This window comes from Amyelois transitella, chromosome 8 (assembly GCF_032362555.1).
Source record: "Amyelois transitella isolate CPQ chromosome 8, ilAmyTran1.1, whole genome shotgun sequence".
NCBI lineage: Eukaryota > Metazoa > Arthropoda > Insecta > Lepidoptera > Pyralidae > Amyelois > Amyelois transitella.
Genome location: NC_083511.1, coordinates 2,075,750 through 2,094,555, shown reverse-complemented (window position 1 = coordinate 2,094,555; position 18,806 = coordinate 2,075,750). Strand labels below are relative to the sequence as shown.

Here is an 18,806-nt window from a genome sequence, read left to right as displayed (position 1 = left end):
ATTTAATTTACAACTTTAAAACGTGATCGGATCCGCGTGTATTATTTAAAAACATATTATTTTCATATTATATTGTTCATGTATGTATGCAATTAAACATTAGCTTTATTTTTTTTTAACTGAATGTATAGACGGCGTTCTCGAAAATTCATTTTTATGTTGTTTTTATCAGTAAAGACCTGGAATTGGTTTTAAAATGTTTATTTTATGAGCTAATGATTAGAACATATACTGTTGCTCATCCAAATTTTTATAAATAAAATACATGAGGGCGGAAACACATGTAAATCTTAAAAATGATGATAAGTATATGTTTGAAATCTTTATACCGAGTCAATACACACGTACGACCCACAACATTTACCATATTCTGGAAACGTACAGCGATTTACGTCGCGTACATGCAAATTTCAGGGCTCATCAGTGTGCGCTTCGCCTTAAAAAAACAATTCCTCAATTGTTCGTCTCGCAGTTCTGAAACTGCCTACGAATAACCCACTTACCCTGAGAAGATAAACATAAAGCGAGGTAAGCGCTGAAATTGATATTTCCTCGAGCGCTTCAGCAGTTCACCCGCTACGTTTTACAGCTAAAGTCACTTTCAATTTTCGACGTGAAGCGCTTTATGGTTTGCTTCGATCGTGACGGGCATAAACCTCAAGAGAATACCTCCACTTGTCTCCATCTATGCAAGCCGCGAGATTTGCCAATTCTCCAAATCCGCTTCTAACAAATTTCAACCGTATAACTCCGCGAATAAAGTTCACTCTTGATGGATGAAAAATAAGATTTCTTAATCTACGAAGGCAGGTCCAATTTTTTACTTTACAGATGTTACCTTGTTGCAAGATGCTGTAAAACTTTACATTTTATTACTGAAAGCTCTTCAGATTACAACTTGTTTGAGTGGTGATCTTGTTTTTTAAATGGGTAACTTTTCTTGTGCAATTTTGTTATAGTTTACACTATTTTTATACATATACTAACATTGGCGGGTCGTCGCTCCCTTGGAAAATTCGATATCTGTGTTAAATTCGGTGAAAATCAGTCTACCTGTCTATTTGAATTTATTCGTTACAAACATTCAAATATAATTTTTTTTTATTATTTGTAAATACATAAAAACAAGGCAATCGATCTGTTGGAATTATACCTAGGCTTTCTAAACCATATGCGTTCAAAGATAAGTCATAGTGCCCAATCAAAGAAATCAGTATTATATTAATTTGTCCTGATATTTTGGTTAAAACAAACTTTATTTACTATGATATTATATAAAGATAAATGTAATATTTAATTTAGATGGTGTTGTCACCGTTGATACTTTTACAAAATGGAGGGATATTTTTTACGATTGACAAAACAATTGCAATATATACCTACGTAATTTTTGTCAAAACGTTATTGAAAATGCTTTGTTTCGAATTGGTCCTTTGTTTCATTTTTGTTTGTATATATGAAATGATTTTTAACCGCATTCAAAAAAAGAAGGTTCTCAGTTTGATCTGTATGTATGTGTATGTCTGTCCGAGATTTTCTCGCGTAATGCTGAACAGGTTTTGATAACTGTTTAAAATCTACGAAATTTGGTCATTGGAAAGGAGTTGTTAATAATATTTAATCTTTCTGAATTTCCATAGGAACAGAACAAACAAGGTATAAGTTGGCATCAACAGGAATCATTATTAAATTATAATAAAAAAAAAATTATATTATTAAGATAGGGAGTTTCACATTATTTTACTAACAGAATAAGTATACTGAAAAAAATATGAGGTTTCTTCTTAGAAAAAGTACTGTAGTATGTCGAACGCAAAGTTCCAGGTAGACACGAATATCTTCTATTTTTTCAAAAATGGCAACACATGTATAAAAATCCGACTTAATACCCTTTACAAGACCTTTCATAAAATTGCATTAACGTTTTCGCTAGAAAAATTCATTTTAAATTCCGAATCCGTGGAATTTTCGCTTCATTTTAAATGAAGCTATCCACAGTTAAAATTTAAATTAAGAACTATATTATCCCTCTTCATTTCATTCGGTGAAAATTTCTTCATTCGTTTAAGCCCCTTAAATAGTTCTTAATTGATTTTTAAACTAACCACAATCATTTGAATATTTAATTTTAATATGTACCGTGTGGTTCCCGGCACCAATTGAAAAGAAATAGGATCACTCCATCTCTTTCCGTGGATGTCGTAAAAGGCACCTAAGGGATATGCTTATAAACTTGGGATTCTTCTTTGAGACGATGGGCTAGCAACCTGTCACTATTTGAATCTCAATTGTATCATTAAGCCAAACAGCTAAACGTGGCCAATCAGCCTTTTAAAAACTGTTGGCTCTGTCAACCCCGCATGGGATAAAGGCGTGATTATATGTATTTATTTAATTATTTAAAACTTTATTGCACAAAAAATAATGTACAAAAGGCGGACTTAATGCTGTTTGGCATTCTCTACCAGTCAACCTTACCTACATACAACCTACATAATATAAGTTGGTGGTGCGATAAAGTGTAATTTAATGTATGTGCAAACCTGATCTACCTACCTATTCTAGATTTAAGACCAGAACGGCCGCTACGAGTGTAATCAAGGTACGTTCATACTTACCTTCCAACCTTTCCAATTACACTCCATGTAAACTAGCGCAGTTAACAAAAACAAAATACATTCTTTGTGTATGCATTACTCTACTAGCCTAACAAAAAGGCTACAATACCGTAGCTACGGCCGCTACGAGTGCTACGAGCGCTACGATCACGTAGCACCGTAGCTCGTAGAGTAAACATCCAAGGAAATTGTATGAAGGCTGAAAAGGGAATGTAATATTTATACTGGCATAGCATAATGTTGTGCGATTTGAATAAGTAATTGCTTAGTTTATGAGGGTGTAACAATTTGTTTGAGCTATGAATATTCAAGCCTTTTTAGTATTGCGGTAATAGGAACGTTTTATTTTTTTGCAGCTTTTTTTGTATTATCAGTTGAATTAATTCTAAGATTTTAATTAAAAATTTTGTATTAAAAGACTAGTTACGGTATAGAATAGGGAACTTTTTGAGGCCAAATTAATAATTATAAGCAATTTTTACATAGCTATTTTGATCTTTATGATTAAACAATAATGATTGTTTCTGAAACAAAATGCTTTAAATATTTATAAATTTTAATGTTTACTTTCATGATTGTTTACAAACTTAAATGCTCTAAATTTTGGTGAGCGTTGCCTTTTAGGTATATATTTTTTATGCGTCCCGCACTTTTGCTAAAGGTAATATTTCCGATTATAATTCATGATTCTTGATCATTATTATAAAAATTTAAAATATGATCAACAAGAACAAAATCCACACTGAAACCTCGTTAAAAAATTCAAACGATAAAGTTTTTAATCCGGAATTAAACATAGAAACAAACCACTCAAAGCCGAGAAGCAACAATAAAAGAGTTATATCCGCCCCAAGGCCTCTGAAAGACAATTTTCAGTCACCTTACCCACCTGAAATTGGCACTGAAACGATTGCACTTACCGTATCTACAGCTACATAGCACTCGATATCCGTATAGCGCACAAAGTTTAATTAAAAACACAGTCTAATACGTCCCAGTATGGTCGGAAGATCGTTAAACCCACGTTTTCATCAATTTTTCATTAAAGTCCCGGCGAAAACACGCCTGTATCGTGATGTTTTGATATTCGAACGCGGAGAACACGTCTGGACGCCACGAGCTCTCGGGCGAAACTAGGAGCTCAGAGTAAGCTACAAACCCGAATTGAGCCTGATAGAGACAGGGATATGTGGAAGGGAGACAGACGAGGGTGCAGAGGTGCGCAGGAAAGAATTAGATGTTTATTTGGGCTACATGTAATGGGATAACAGAAGCTGTGCGTGAGGTATTCTAGTTTCAAGTATGTGAGGCTTGATTAGTTTCAGTGTTGGGGAAGTTCTTGTTATTTCTGTTCGCCTAGTACTTTTTTAGGATCACTAACTTTTCTTAGTTGGTTTTTGTTAGGTTATTTTGTACATGAATTCTCCTATAATTTTTTTTATTTTCCTTGGTACAGAGAATAAAAATTGCTCAATAATTCAAAAACACTGAAGTTGTAAATTTCATGATTTAAAAATAACTTTTAAATGCAAAAAAAAAAACAGTATTTTTGGTTCCTTAGGGTATATCTGGGTAACCACTTTAGAGGTAGAAATACAACAAAATGCTTTCAAAGCACATTCGCTTTACCTACGTTCTTTTTATTATAGCCACGGCTTAGGAAACATGCACACGCTTACTGAGAAGATACCACTTTTTTATCTCTGCCGGGGTAGACAGAACAAGGTTTTATGATATTATTTAAATTCGCTTTGGCGCAAAAGGAGCCTAATCTACTCCCAAAGTTTTACCTTTCTTTTGATTGACTTTTACAATTAGCTCAGGATGCTATTCTTTCACTACGAGAAAAATCTTGCATTAGATCTGTTAATTTCCTTAGTCACTTCATACGACGTCGGCAGTTTAGTATCCCGGAGTTAAAGTTAGTTAGTTAGTTTAGAGCCCGTACGTGTATCAACCAAAATCGTAAAGAATTATAAAATCGTGAATATGTCTTGTATATATCTTGTAGTATGTATTAATGCATTATTATGAAATGTATGTATTATGCAGAATGCATGTGCACTTTATCGCACCACCAACTTAATTTTTTTCTGTTTGGTCAGCTGGTTGACTGGTAGAGAATGCCAAGGGCATTAAGACCGCCTTTTGTACATTTGTTTCTTGTGCAATAAAGTTTTAAATAAATAAATACATATGTAACAAGAGAAATAATGAAAAGTCGTCTGAGGGAAACGACCGTGGAATCATGTTTACGTACAAAATATTCCATCAATATTGAGCGCTTGTCAATACTATTATCTTTTGAGGATTTCAGCATAGGTTCTTTATTTTTCAAGTCAACAAATTCTTGGATTATTCGTTTTGTGCGAGATATTAAAGCGGAGAAGAAAATGATTGTGAATCTGTTTGCAATAACGCTTTAAATGTTATTTTTGGTTCATTTTTGTTAGATTTTTTCGTAACCAATAAATTTTGGGACGAAAAATTATTTTTTGTACGTATGTTTGTAATGCGATAACCTTCGAACCGTTCGTCTGATTTTGATGAAATTTAAAACTGTCAATGGAATTTTCGTGGGGCATCAAAATCGGTTAATTAATTATATTGATATAGATTTCTTGCCAATATTTTTCTGGTACAGACGTCAGTCGGGTACTATTTTGTTATCATACAAAATATATATAGCAGAGTTTAATTATACTAGCTTTTGCACGGGACCTCGGCGCCTCAGGAATAGTAGATATACTCCTTTCTGTGCCTTTGTTTCAAATGTCATATTATATCCTGTTAAATACCTCCAAAACATAAGAAGCGCCGGAACAAAGCCCCGGAGCGAAGCCCCGGACAACATTCTATATTCCCAGGTAAGTAGTTCAAAAGTTGAATAAATGGATATCTCTTGGATAGGCATGTATCATCTTCGTATTCATCGTCACTTACCATCAGGTGCCATAGAAGACAAAAGCCTAAAAAAATTAAAATTAAAAAAAAGCCCAGACTATTTACGTCCCCTTTAAAAAGTAAAACATAATACAAGAAACCCAATCTCAAGGTATCTTAGTATGTTTTAAGTAACAATTTTTGAGCCGCCTTTCAGTCTCCCTTCATGAGTTTTAACTCCCACGCGACTCACCTTCAATAATTAAAAAAACTAAATTGAAATCGCTTCCTCAGTTTGTGAGCTATGACGACGCAGACAGACAGACACGTCAAAATTATAACAGCCCTCTTTTCCAGTTGGGGGTTAAAAAGGAATAGTTAAGTAGCTATAACTGGAACTCCACGCGCAGTAAGGTAGCATATCATCATAATACCTCATTACGTAAAATTTCGTCTTAAATTAATTATGACAAGTACGTGACACGCGTAAGGAATCACTTTTACAATGCCATTAGTTAGGGAATTAGGGAAGCTATTATATTTCCTGGTTATAAATAGATGAAGGCCTATTCTGATATTTATTATGGCACGTCATTAGGTATTCAAATTACCAGATTAATTTTCTCTTAAAATCTTAAAACCATATTTATGGTTATCAGTGTTATTTGTCCCGTATATATTTAAATAAATATATACGGGACAAAAAACACTGATTAAGTTAGCCTCGAAGTAAGTTCGAGACTTGTGTTACGAGATACTAACTCAACGATATATTATATATTTTGTAATAAATGCTTATATAGATAAACATCCAAGATCCAGGCCAATCAGAAAAAGTTATTTTCTCATCATACCGTAGCCAGGATTCGAACCCGGGACCTCCGATGTCACAGAAGCGTACTACCGCTGCGCCACAGACCATACAGTTCAAACTTTGCCTTTCAGTCTTTGTGGGGCTGTTCACCCTGTAAAGGATAAAGACGTGATTATATGCCGTGTGGTTCCCGGCACCAATACAAAAAAGAATAGGACCACTCCATCTCTTTCCCATGGATGTCGTAAAAGGCGACTAAGGGATAGGCTTACAAACTTGGGATTCTTTTTAGGCGATGGGCTAGCAACCTGTCGCTATTTGAATCTCAATTCTATCATTAAGCCAAATAGCTGAACCTGGCCATTCAGCCCTTTCGAGACTGTTGGCTCTGTCTACCCCGCAAGGGATTTAGACGTGAACATATGTATGTATGTATGTACGTGATTATATGTATGTATGCAATATACTTACGTACGAGAAGTTTATCAAAACGCGTTGCGAGCCTTAATAAAACTGGTACAAATTCATACATATTAAAAGGTTTAGCGACGTGGCCCGGAATTTTATTGCCAAAATAAAACGCGGCCACAATGAATCGAAATGGGCCGTATGATTCTCGGCCCAATGTCAATTTATGTCCTTCCGAACTTGCGATCTCTTTGGAAGTGAAGTGCATATGAATAAGAGTGAAAGGTGCCGTGTGGTTCCCGGCACCAATAGGAAAAAGAATGGGACTACTCCATCTCTTTCCGTGGATGACGTAAAAGGCGACTAAGGTATCCCTTAAGCCTATCGGCTTATAAACTTGGGATTCTTCCTTTAGGCTAGCTTTATTCTAGCAATCTGTCACTATTTGAATCTCAATTCTATCATTAAACCAAGCAGCCGAACGTGGCCTGTTAGTCTTTTTAAGACTGTCGGCTTTGTCCACCCCGCAAGGGATATAGACGTGATTATATGTATATATATGTATGTATATATGTCTCTGAAAGCCGATAAGCCGGAAGGTAAGCGAATCACTAAATGAGGGTTATGTTTTCTCGCTTCGAACGTTTAAAATTCTCAAAACGTCAGATACTTCTTGCTGATAAAATTTTGCTAATTTTATAGTAACTATATAATTACATAATAATAAATAAGATAGCATGACCTGACCATGACCCATAGCCGCAATTTTAATTCATTTTCTTCTGAATTAGAGTTATTTTTTCAGGGTTTATTTTTATGTGAATTTTAACCCCTCTTCGTATTAGTCATTTGGTTTAAACCAGTATACAGACACTGCTCATAATTAGCCCAAGTTTGGTAGCCCAAAAAAAACGAAGGCTCTGCTTGACTAGTAAAGTAATTAGAGTATTCAATTAATTATAATTATAGTGTATGTATATACAATAATATTGTTTTGTTATACATTCACCAGGCACTCATTATCAGCAGACAACGATGTATCCTCTCGAAGACATTTCTATTTTAGTTTGGATAATTGTGAAGTTGACGTTATTGAAGAAAATGCTGCAGTGCAGTTTGTTAAAGCTTCTTCTGCACTGACGCTCTGGAAGCGGCAGTAAAATTAGTTTAAGTTATATGTATTATGTTGTGAAACCAAAAGATCTTACAATTATTAATAAAAAATAATAATTTGAATATATTGCTATTGAATTTTCAGAGGGCAAAGGACTTAATAAATATACAATTTCCAAGGTACAAACATTTTGTATGTTAACATAAAAAAGGAGGAAGGGATACATATTTCATCCTTTACTTTTTCGAATAGCCTTAAACTCTTACATACATACATAGGGCCACGTCTATATCCCTTGCGGGGTAGACAGAGCCAACAGTCTTGAAAAGACTGAATGGCCACATTCAGCTATTTGGCTTAATGATAGAATTGAGATTCAAATAGTGACAGGTTGCTGGCCCATCGCCTAAAAAAGAATCCCAAGTTTGTAAGCCTAACCCTTAGTCGCCTTTTACGACATCCACGGGAAAGAGATGGAGTGGTCCTATTCTTTTTTGGATTGGTGCCACACGGCACTTATACTCTGACCCTTAAAAATTCAAATAAACGCATTATTATGACTTTTCATCAGATCAAATTGAGCAATGTAATCGTTACATCAAAATAAGCCAAATTGTCATTATGGCTGCCGAATGACAAATTGTCCCAGCATTGCTAGCTATTGTGTTGCCAACAATTTGGGTCCTTTTTAAATAAATTTTCGATGTTAAGCGCAACAAAAGGCGTCAGTAACGACTTTATCCAATAAATTGATCGGTTCGCTCCCTTTGCAACTTCGACAAGTTAAAAGGTTTCTACTTATGAGAAGTTCTTTAATATTGTTAGCTTCAAGACAGTCTTTTTATTTTTAAATACATACATCCATATGTCACGTCTATATCCCTTGTAGGGTAGTCAGAGCCGTCTTGAAAAGACTGATAGGCCACGTTCAGCTTTTTGGCTTAATGATAGAATTTTTTCGCTGTTTTGACTGGTAGCGTCGCATTATTTTATTTGTAACTTGTGGCGTAGACATGTCCCCACAGGGTTAATCATAAAGCTACAACAGGAACAAATCGATCGACATGATGACAGAATGCACAGACAAAGGGACGGATGGTTTATGTAGTGAATAGGTAGCCATTGTTCTTTATGAATGCGTAATTTTTCTCTGAAATCCTGCAATGACTCAAAGCGGGATGCATTAGAGTATTTTAAAATAAAATTCGTTTTATAAAAGTCTAGTTTTGTTCACGGCTTTGTACGGTTATTTGATTTTGACTTTCGAGTTTATTTATTTATTTAAACTTTATACACGTAAAATGTACAACAGGTGGACTTAATGCCACAAGGCATTCTCTGCCAGTCGAACCTTCGGACCAAACTGAGAGGTACACGGGTGGTGCAATGAATTTAAAAAAAAGAAATAATAATAAAAATATGAATAATAGATTACTTTAAGTTTCATCGAAAACGGTTCATTAGCTGTAGCCAATCTCTGATAGTGGTAGGCTGATTCGGTCTCCTCTACAGATAGGTGAAAGTACCACCCAGACTTAAGCCAAGAATATGACAGCCACTTATAAACTAGCGACCCGCCCCGGCTTCTCACGGGTAGCATTTATACATTCATATTCAAAGTTTTTACTAATTATTATGGGACATTACAAACATTTAACAATTGTATTCCTTTTGGTATCAAAATATTGGTTGGTTAATTTTACAGCCGCTTCCGAAGCGTCAGTGAAGATGAAGCGGTAACAAACTGCACTGAAGCGTTTACTTCAATAACGTCAACTTCACAATTATACAAACTTAGAATTAGAATAGAAATGTGGACAAGAGAAATACATTGTTATGATTAATTGATTTAATTGAAATATTAATAATTTTAAATATTATAAACCTTCCTTTTGAATCACTCTAACTATAAATAACTGCATCTAAATTCGTTGTGTAGTTTTAAAGATCTAAGCTTACATACATACAGAGAGACATCGCGGGAAGCGACTTTGCTTGCGGTGCTCAGAAATTTAACATTTTACACATTCATATAAACACGTTTATATCCCTTGCGGAGTAGACAGTGCCAGCAGTCTTGAAAGACTGGAAGGCCACGTTCAGCTATTAGGCTTAATTATAGAATTGAGATTTAAATAGTGACAGGTTGCTAGTCCATCGCTTAAAAGAATAATCCCAAGTTTATAAACATCTCCCTTAGTCGCCTTTTACGATAACCATGGGAAAGAGATTTAGTGGTCCTTTTCTATATTGGTGCCGGGAACCACACGGTTCTATTCAACTATTCAAAACTTTAATTTTAAAAAATCACACCAAACCTACTCACACAGTCTTGTGATGAAATTTTGCTATTCAGGTGTAAACAACCTTTTTGGAGAGAAAATAACCAAATAAACCTCCACCGGTACAAATAAAAGTATGAGAAGTACAGTGGCTAACACATTGAAAAAGTGTGCCCTTTTAAAAGTCGTTATGAAGTAGCAAGCTCGTCGGTAAAGGTAATAGGTACTCATAATAATTATAGGTATCTTTACATACATACATACAATCACGTCTATATCCCTGGCGGGGTAGACAGAGCCAGTAGTCTTGATAAGACTGATGGGACACCTTCAGCTGTTGTAGGCTTTGATATGTATCTTTATTTCCTTAAAAACGTAAAATATCATTGATGGTTTTGTCTAATCTGGAGCACACCAATATGATTTCTTAATACGTACTTTATTTCTTGTTATTTGCCGTGTGGTTCCCGGCACTAATACAAAAAAGAATAGGACCACTCCATCTCTTTCCCATGGATGTCGTAAAAGGCGACTAAGGGATAGACAAACTTGGGATGGGCTAGCAACCTGTCGCTATTTGAATCTCAATTCTATCATTAAGCCAAATAGCTGAACGTGGCCATTCAGTTTTTTCAAGACTGTAGGCTCTGTCTACCCCGCGAGGGATATAAACATGACCATATGCATGAATGTTTCTTGTTTTGGCTACATCAAAACGTACCAAAAAACGCGAAGGTGGTACACTTGTCTATGTCGCCCACTGTACGAGTCACAATATGCTCATAACAGCCAGTCTCCAGGGAAATCTGCCCAGTAGTGTACATTGAGTGTGGAATGTGCTGGCTGATTTTTGAACTGACCAAATTAAAAAGCTGCGGAAGCGTTTCAATTTTTAAAATGTTCGCAGTTTGAAGGTGATTAGGATCTACCTACGATGAACACGGTTATTTTTTTTCGCGCAGAACAGGGTTATGATTAAATTATATATCATTGTTTCTCCTCTTGGATTTCACGGGTCTATACACCCCGGTTTTTTGAGAGGCTTGCGTGAGGCCCTTTGGAGAAGTTAATGTTATGTTATTCTTCTGCCAAAACAATAGACGATATGTCCATGAACAGGTCTCGGCAGAAGGTGGATCTATTACAAAATAAGGAAAAGGATGATGGGTTATGGAGTTGACGTTTGGATGAATTTAAACTGGGCTATTGCTGGAGAAGTTTGGACACCTGCCATAATCATGAATACGTGACTACTATGTGGCAGGTGGTGACTCGCCACTCACTAAATGGGCCCCTCAAATCAGTCACCATGATAAGCAACAAAGGGGCAACATCGGCGTGGGTGGCTAAGGTTGTCGAGAGGTGAGACTACGGGGCGTGAAATCGTGGTGATCCAGTCAGGCACCCCAGGCGTTATGACATTTTACACTTCCATCCTTCGAGCGTATAGCTCTCGCGACTCCACTCTGACCGGCCGGTTAAGGCAAGCCAGAGGTAGGGGTCCTGTCCGTCATCGGTTTCCACTCCGACCCTGGCTAAGGAAGATCGGAGGCGAGGAACAGGGGCCTCCCCTGGGAGCACTCAGGTCCGTGGGGTCGCTACTCCCCAACAGCTCGCCACAAGCTGCCCTGCGGAGACTGATTGCACTGGGAAGGTGACCCAGGGGGCGATGGGGTCGTCATATCCCGAGGCCTGATTATTATGTTTTTCTGTAAAATAATAATATCATTTACCTCATATATATAACACATAGACAAATAACACAGACTGGGTCAGTTATTATATTACATTTAAGTTCTCAATAATGAGAGTCAGTAGGTTCATTAGGAAGTGATTTGAAGCAGTTCATAGCAGCAAATGTGAGATAGAATATCATGTAAATTACTAGTAAATTGAAACCAACATGTAGTAAATTGTAATATCAATGATTGTATAGAAACAGAGCTTTGTACAGTTCTCTGCACCTTAGTTGATCTAAGGCTCTACCAATTTTCCAGTAACTATACCGTATAGTTGTATCGTATGCTGATACGAGCCGCATAATGAAAGGGTTCCAGTTCATAGACATACATAAAAACATCTCTTCTTCTTCTTCTTCAGCCCATATTCATCCACTGCTGGATGTAGACCTCTAGTAATGCACGCCATTCTCCACGGTTTTGTGCTTTTCCCATCCACCTCCTTCCAGCAATCTTGCCCAGATCGTCCGTCCATCTGATAGGTGGTTTACCCACATTTCGGCGACCAGTTCTGGGTCTCCATTCCAGTACCACTTTGCCCCAGCGGTCGTCTGTGGTGCGGCATATATGGCCCGCCCATCGCCACTTTACACATAAAAACATACATATAGTCATTCTTTATCTCTTGCAGAGCAAACAGTCTTGAAAAGATTGATAGACCCCGTTCAGCCATACGGCTTAATGATAGAATTGAAACTTAAATAGCGACAGATTCCCAGCCCATCTTATAGCAAGAAGAATCTCAAGTCTATTAGCCTTTTCCTTAGTCGCGGTCTTTGTGACTGTTGTTAGCGATTACAATTTATCTCTGTAGAATCATTGTTTTATACCACCAACACACAAGTACGGTCGCTCCAGCAACGCTAATTGAATGAAGCGAGTGTTTACCTTCGTTTGTTTGCCAATAGTTAATTCTCCACGGCTCCGTCGGCGTTCCAAAAGCTAATGATAGCTCATACTTGGAAAATTGATGAGAATCCACCAGCGCCTTCTCATTACGGGAACTGTTAAATACATACATACATAAAATCACGCCTCTTTCCCGGAGGGGTAGGCAGAGACTACCTCTTTCCACTTGCCACGATCCCTGCATACTTCCTTTGCTTCATCCACATTCATAACTCTCTTCATGCAAGCTCGGCGGTTTCGGGTACTTTTGACCTGACCCTTTACCAGGACGTCCTTAATTTGATCAAGATATGTTCGTCTAGGTCTTCCCACTGTTAAATTATCATTAAAATTCATCTGGAATTATATAAGTAAGTATGTGCAAGAAGACACCCGTGTATATAATATACTTGACTTATTGATGGACTGACTGACATTTCAATGTATAGCCTAAACCGGAATTTTTAGGCATATAGGCTTCTCATGTGGTCAAGGGGTGCACTAAGCAAGGTTTTTCTGAAATGCCCGCGAGTACCCTAGAATCTGGTAAAATGGTAATAAAATAATCTTAACAGCTGTCAGTATTATGTTATTTCCTTGATACTATTCATATAATATAAATTTTGGATATAAATTTCAAAAGTTATATCTAATACATTGTAAAAAGATAAAATAACAACGTCGTCAAAAAATAAAGGTATAAATTACAACACCTTTGCTGAAAACGCGCCAAAGCAGGGAATCCAGTTGTAAATTTGTATAAATTATTGTGAAGTTAAGTACTATAAGATGTACCAAGTTGGCTTATGCATCGTATCAATTCATATTTTTCCTACTTTTGTTTCTGGGACTACATTAAAATGATGGTTTAAAATGTATTTGTCTGAAATAAACAGATTTCATCACGATGATTTCCCTCAAAATAAAAGCTGGCGAAATGGGCTAGCATTCAGTCTACTCGGAAAACTCTTATCCGTTCTAGAAGAATAAGTATAATAAATATCGCATACATATATACATGAACTAGCTGTGCCGTGTGGTTCCCGGCACTATTACAAAAAAGAATAGGACCACTCCATCTATTTCCCATGGATGTCGTAAAAGGCGACTAAGGGATAGGCTTATAAACTTAGGATTCCTCTTTTAGGCGATGGGCTAGCAACTTGTCACTATTTGAATCTCGGTTCTATCATTAAGCCAAATAGCTGAACGTGGCCATTCAGTCTTTTCAAGACTGTTGGCTCTGTCTACCCCGCAAGGGATATAGACGTGATCATATGTATGTATGTATGTACTAGCTGTCCCAGCAAATGTTGTTTTGCCATATAAATATTTTTAAGTACATTCTGATTAAATAAAATGTTAGCGGTTATCAACTAAGGGGATCAACAACAACCCTTATCACTAAGGGGTATAAAAACCTACTCAATATGCTCACAAAATTCCATGAGAATCGGTCAAGCCGTTTCGGAGGAGTACGGGGACGACCATTGTTTAATATATAAGATTTAATACATAACCTTAAAATAACATTCCAATATTTGAATTTCAAAACGAATTCCGCAAATCCACTATAATATTCCTCGGCGACGTGGAATTTAAAATGGCGAATAGGGCAACATTAATTTAATCTATCGTAGTTGAATCAAATTCTCACACGCCCCGCGCCCATCCGTCTACATCATGTGGCGCTTGAAAATTGAATCCGATGTGTTGGTATGAAAGTTTATTCTGTTAGCAATAGCGTATATTGGAACGACAATTCAGGCAAATGGATTTTATGTAACGTCGTGTTGGTATGTCTCGTGAAATTTACTATTTAGATTCGATTTAGAGTAAATTTTTGTAGATATTTTCCATTTCATTTCTAAATATATCTAGATAGATGTCTAATGGGTACGTTGTTAAAACTTGTATAAGATGAAATAATATCTAGCACTAGCTGTGCCCGCGACTTATAATGAATAGTTATGATGGGCATCATTGAAGCCCTCAAGGATGAATAATTGTCCCCGATTTTTTTCACATTCTCCATTATTTCTTCGCTCCTTATAATTGCATCGTGATGTTATAAAGCCTAAAACCTTCCTCGATAAATGGTCTATTCAACACAAAAAGAATTTTTCAATTCGAACCGGAAGTTCCTGCTTCGCGTTCAAACAAACAAACAAACTCTTCAACTTTATAATATTAGTATAGATTAAATTACTTTTTTATGGGAAATAGAATAGAATATCCATTATCGTACAAATATACCACCAGGCAGATTGAAAAGAAAAATCCCAAGTTTGAAAAAACCTTTCCCTCAGTAGCCTTTTTGTAGCCTGACAACTCCATCTCTTTCCAACGGATAGGGCATCCGTTGGAAAGAGATGGAGTTGTCTTATTCTATTAACCATTGTTGCTAAGAATGAAGTCCAAAGCATGTTTATATTCTACAGCGACTGTTTTGATTGTATTTGACTGTATTGACTGTTTTGACTTGATTGTATGCTGGACTTGAAGTTTCACCAAAATGTGTCGATGAGTTCAAGAGATATTTACTTACGTCTAGTTATTATATACATACATATAATCACGCGTTGCTTATGTATATAATATATATTGTAATATAATAAATGTCAATAAGATTGCATGAAGAGGCAACAAACAAACAAATAAACTTACTTTCATAGAATTTTCTTTTAATATTTTCATACATATTAGTTTCAATTCATATAGGTAATCTATCCCGCAGTTCATAGAAAATTTTACCAAACACCTCGATTAATTTAAGCAGAAATTTCAATTTGCCGTGTGGTTCCCGGCACCATTACAAAAGAATAGGACCACTCCATCTCTTTCCCACGGATGTCGTAAGAGCCGACTAAGGGATAGACTTGGGATTCCTCTTTAATGTAAATCCCTGCCAATCTAAGGTCTGCCGCGCCGATGGATGCATGGCTAGGGGCGAGCCTAGTCTCGAGCGTGCCACTTCCGCCATGGGGTTGGGCGACCCCCAGGTAATGGCTAGCCTTACCCTGGCATGCGGGGCTCTGCTGGGGCGGACAAAATTTTTCCCTAGCGTCTCGTGGGAATCGCATGGATGCAAATTTTTTGAAAGAGCACCTAGATGGCGGCGATGGTGTCCGCACCCCATCACGTCTCGTTCCCGGCGGGAGCGGTATGCGGTCTGCTGAAAGCCGCTTTGCGACGATGAATGTAAGAGGAGGAATGAAGGATAAGATTGAGGAAGTATGCCAGATGATGGATGAAAGACGTTTGGATGTGTTGTGCGTGAATGAAACGAAGCGGAAAGGATGCGACGCGACGCAGCACGGCCCTTACACGGCGTATTGGTCTGGAATTTCCAGTACCAGCCGAGGCTGTCAAGGGGTCGGTCTAATTCTTTCTGCACGAATGGCTGAGTGCGTGAATGAGTATGAGTGTGTCAGCCCTCGTCTTCTATGGATTAGGCTGAAAGTTGGAATCACTCGGATCTTCGTTCTAGGTGTTTATGCACCTTGGGATGTGGGTTCGAGGGGTACAACATCAGCAAAAAGCGAAAACGAGGAGTTCTGGAATAGTGTAAGAGAAGTATTGAAAGTTACCAAGCCAAATGAGAAGATTATTATGTTAGGTGATTTTAATGGATGGGTGGGTGTAAAGCGTGATGGATATGAAAAGGTGCTTGGTGCGTTTGGTGACGAAAAGGTGAATGATAATGGAAGAAGTGTATTAGAAATTTGTCTAGAGTGGGATCTTTTTGTGTCGAACTCAATGTTTCAACATAAAGAGATCCACACCTACACAAGAGTGGAAGGTATTTTAAAAAGTATGATAGACTTTGTGATTGTAGATGAAAGATTGAAGAACAAAGTGCTGGATACCCGTGCATATCGCGGTGCTGGCATTGACTCGGACCATTTACTGGTGATATCCCGGATAAGGGGTATCTTCAATCGCTGGCGGCACAGGGTAAGGGAGCAAACCAGCGCTTTGGAAAGAGTAAAAGTAGAAAATATAGATGTAAGATATGGATGTAGGTAAGAAGTATATTAATAAACTGAAGGATGAATTTGAAGATTTAGAGGAAATGAGCGATATTGAAGATGGATGGAAGGAATTTAAAGAAAGAATTGTGAAAGTAGCTGTTGAAGTGTGTGGTGTAAGTAGAAGAAGGAAAGGAAAAAATCACAAAAATGCGTGGATGAGTAAAGATGTGCAAGAACTTGTGCGATTAAAGAAGAAAGCATGGCTGGATTTGTTAGCAGCAAAAGCTAACTTAAGAATGCAAGAGGTTATAGATGAAGATGTGAATGAAGCACGTAAGGAATATAAGAAAATGAAAGATTTGGTTAAGAAAGCTGTGATTAGAAAGAAAGAAGAGTATAAAGAGGATTTTGATAAAAGGCTATCAGAAGACTTTCAGTCAAATCTGAAAGTATTCTGGAAATCCGTAAGGTCAGCCCGAGGAAATACTATAACCAGAGAGCTGACTAGGATCAGATGCCAGGATGGTAGCGTTGTGAAAGGAGAAGAATGTGTACTAAAGATATGGAAGGACTATTTTGAAAGTTTATTTGAAAAAAGGAAGGAAATAAGAAAGATTTCTGCTATAGCGAAGAAAAAGAGAATGAGATGGAAGGCGAAATTGAAATGTTCGAAATTGTGGAAGCACTTAAGAGTATGAAAGCGGGAAAGGCTGCTGGGTGTGATAGAGTGTCGGTCGAGATGCTTAAAGCAGGAAAAGGCGTAGTAGCTAGTCAGTTGTACTGCCTTTTCAATTTGTGTTGGAGAAGCGGCCGAGTACCAAAAGATTGGTGTAAGGCTGTTATCGTGCCACTTTACAAAGGAAAAGGGTCACAGCTGGACTGCAAAAATTATCGTGGTATAAGCCTGCTTAGCGTCGTCGGCAAATTGTATGCTAAGGTATTGATTAATAGAGTCAGGAATGAAACTGATGACAAAATATGGGATGCTCAAGCGGGATTTCGAAAGGGAATGGGATGTACTGATCAGGTCTTTTCCTTGCGGTGCATAGCCGAAAAGTTTTTGGCCAAGAGTCAAAAAGTCTATTGCACATTCGTAGATCTGGAAAAGGCCTATGACAGAGTTGAGAGGAATGAATTGTGGTCAGCACTTTCTATGCATGGGGTGAGCAGTCTCTTGATACGAGCACTGAAATCCTTATATGAGGATTCGAGTGCTTGTGTCAGGATAAACGGAGCGCACACTGAGTGGTTTAAGATTGAGAAAGGCGTTAGGCAAGGATGTGTTGCGTCACCGTGGCTGTTCAACCTATTTATGGATAGCTGTTTGACAGATTTGAAAGAGTCTAAAAGTGGATTAAGGATGAATGAGTTACTCGTCAAATGTCTGCTCTATGCCGACGATCAGGTTATACTGGCGTCATCAGCGGAGGAGTTACAGGAGATGGTAAACTGTATGCATGAAGCTTTAAAAGAGAAAGGAATGAAAGTGAACGTAAGTAAAACTAAAACACTGGTTTTTGAAATGGAGAAAGAAATGACAGCATGTAATATTTTGATTGGAGGAGAAAAAGTGGAGCAAGTGAAAGAGTTTGTATATCTAGGATCAAAGTTTACATCAGATGGCAAGTATGATAGTGATATTGAAAGGAGAGTGAACGCGGGGAACATGGTGAATGGAGCTTTGCATGCCTTTATGAGCAGTCAGAAACTATCCAAAAAGGCTCGACTGGCTGTGCACAGGGGCGTGTTGGTCCCGACATTAATGTATGGGAGTGAAAGTTGGGTATGGCAAAAGAAGCATGAAAGCAGAATAAATGCAGTGGAAATGAGAGCGTTAAGGAGTATGATGGGTGTGAAATTGAGTGACAGGATAAGGAACAGCGTGATAAGGGAATGTTGTGATGTGAAAGAAGATGTAGTTACAGGAATAGAAAAGGGTATGTTAAGATGGTTCGGTCATGTGGAGAGGATGAATGAAAGCAGGTTGACTAAGCAGATATACAAGGAGAGTGTGGAGGGAAAGGTCGGAGTGGGAAGACCTAGACGAACGTATCTTGATCAAATTAAGGACGTCCTGGTAAAGGGT

General features: G+C 37.4%; 1 protein-coding gene across 1 annotated transcript in view; it reads right to left on the bottom strand.

Annotated features, from left to right (window-relative positions):
• Positions 1-3,734, bottom strand: part of LOC106137337 (spondin-2) — a 45,769-nt gene extending 42,035 nt beyond the window's left edge. Inside the window, exon 1 of the mRNA XM_013338147.2 lies at positions 3,539-3,734. The gene's annotated coding sequence lies outside the window, so the exon portion shown is untranslated. The remainder of the gene's footprint in view (positions 1-3,538) is intronic.
• Between the last annotated feature and the right edge of the window lie 15,072 nt (positions 3,735-18,806).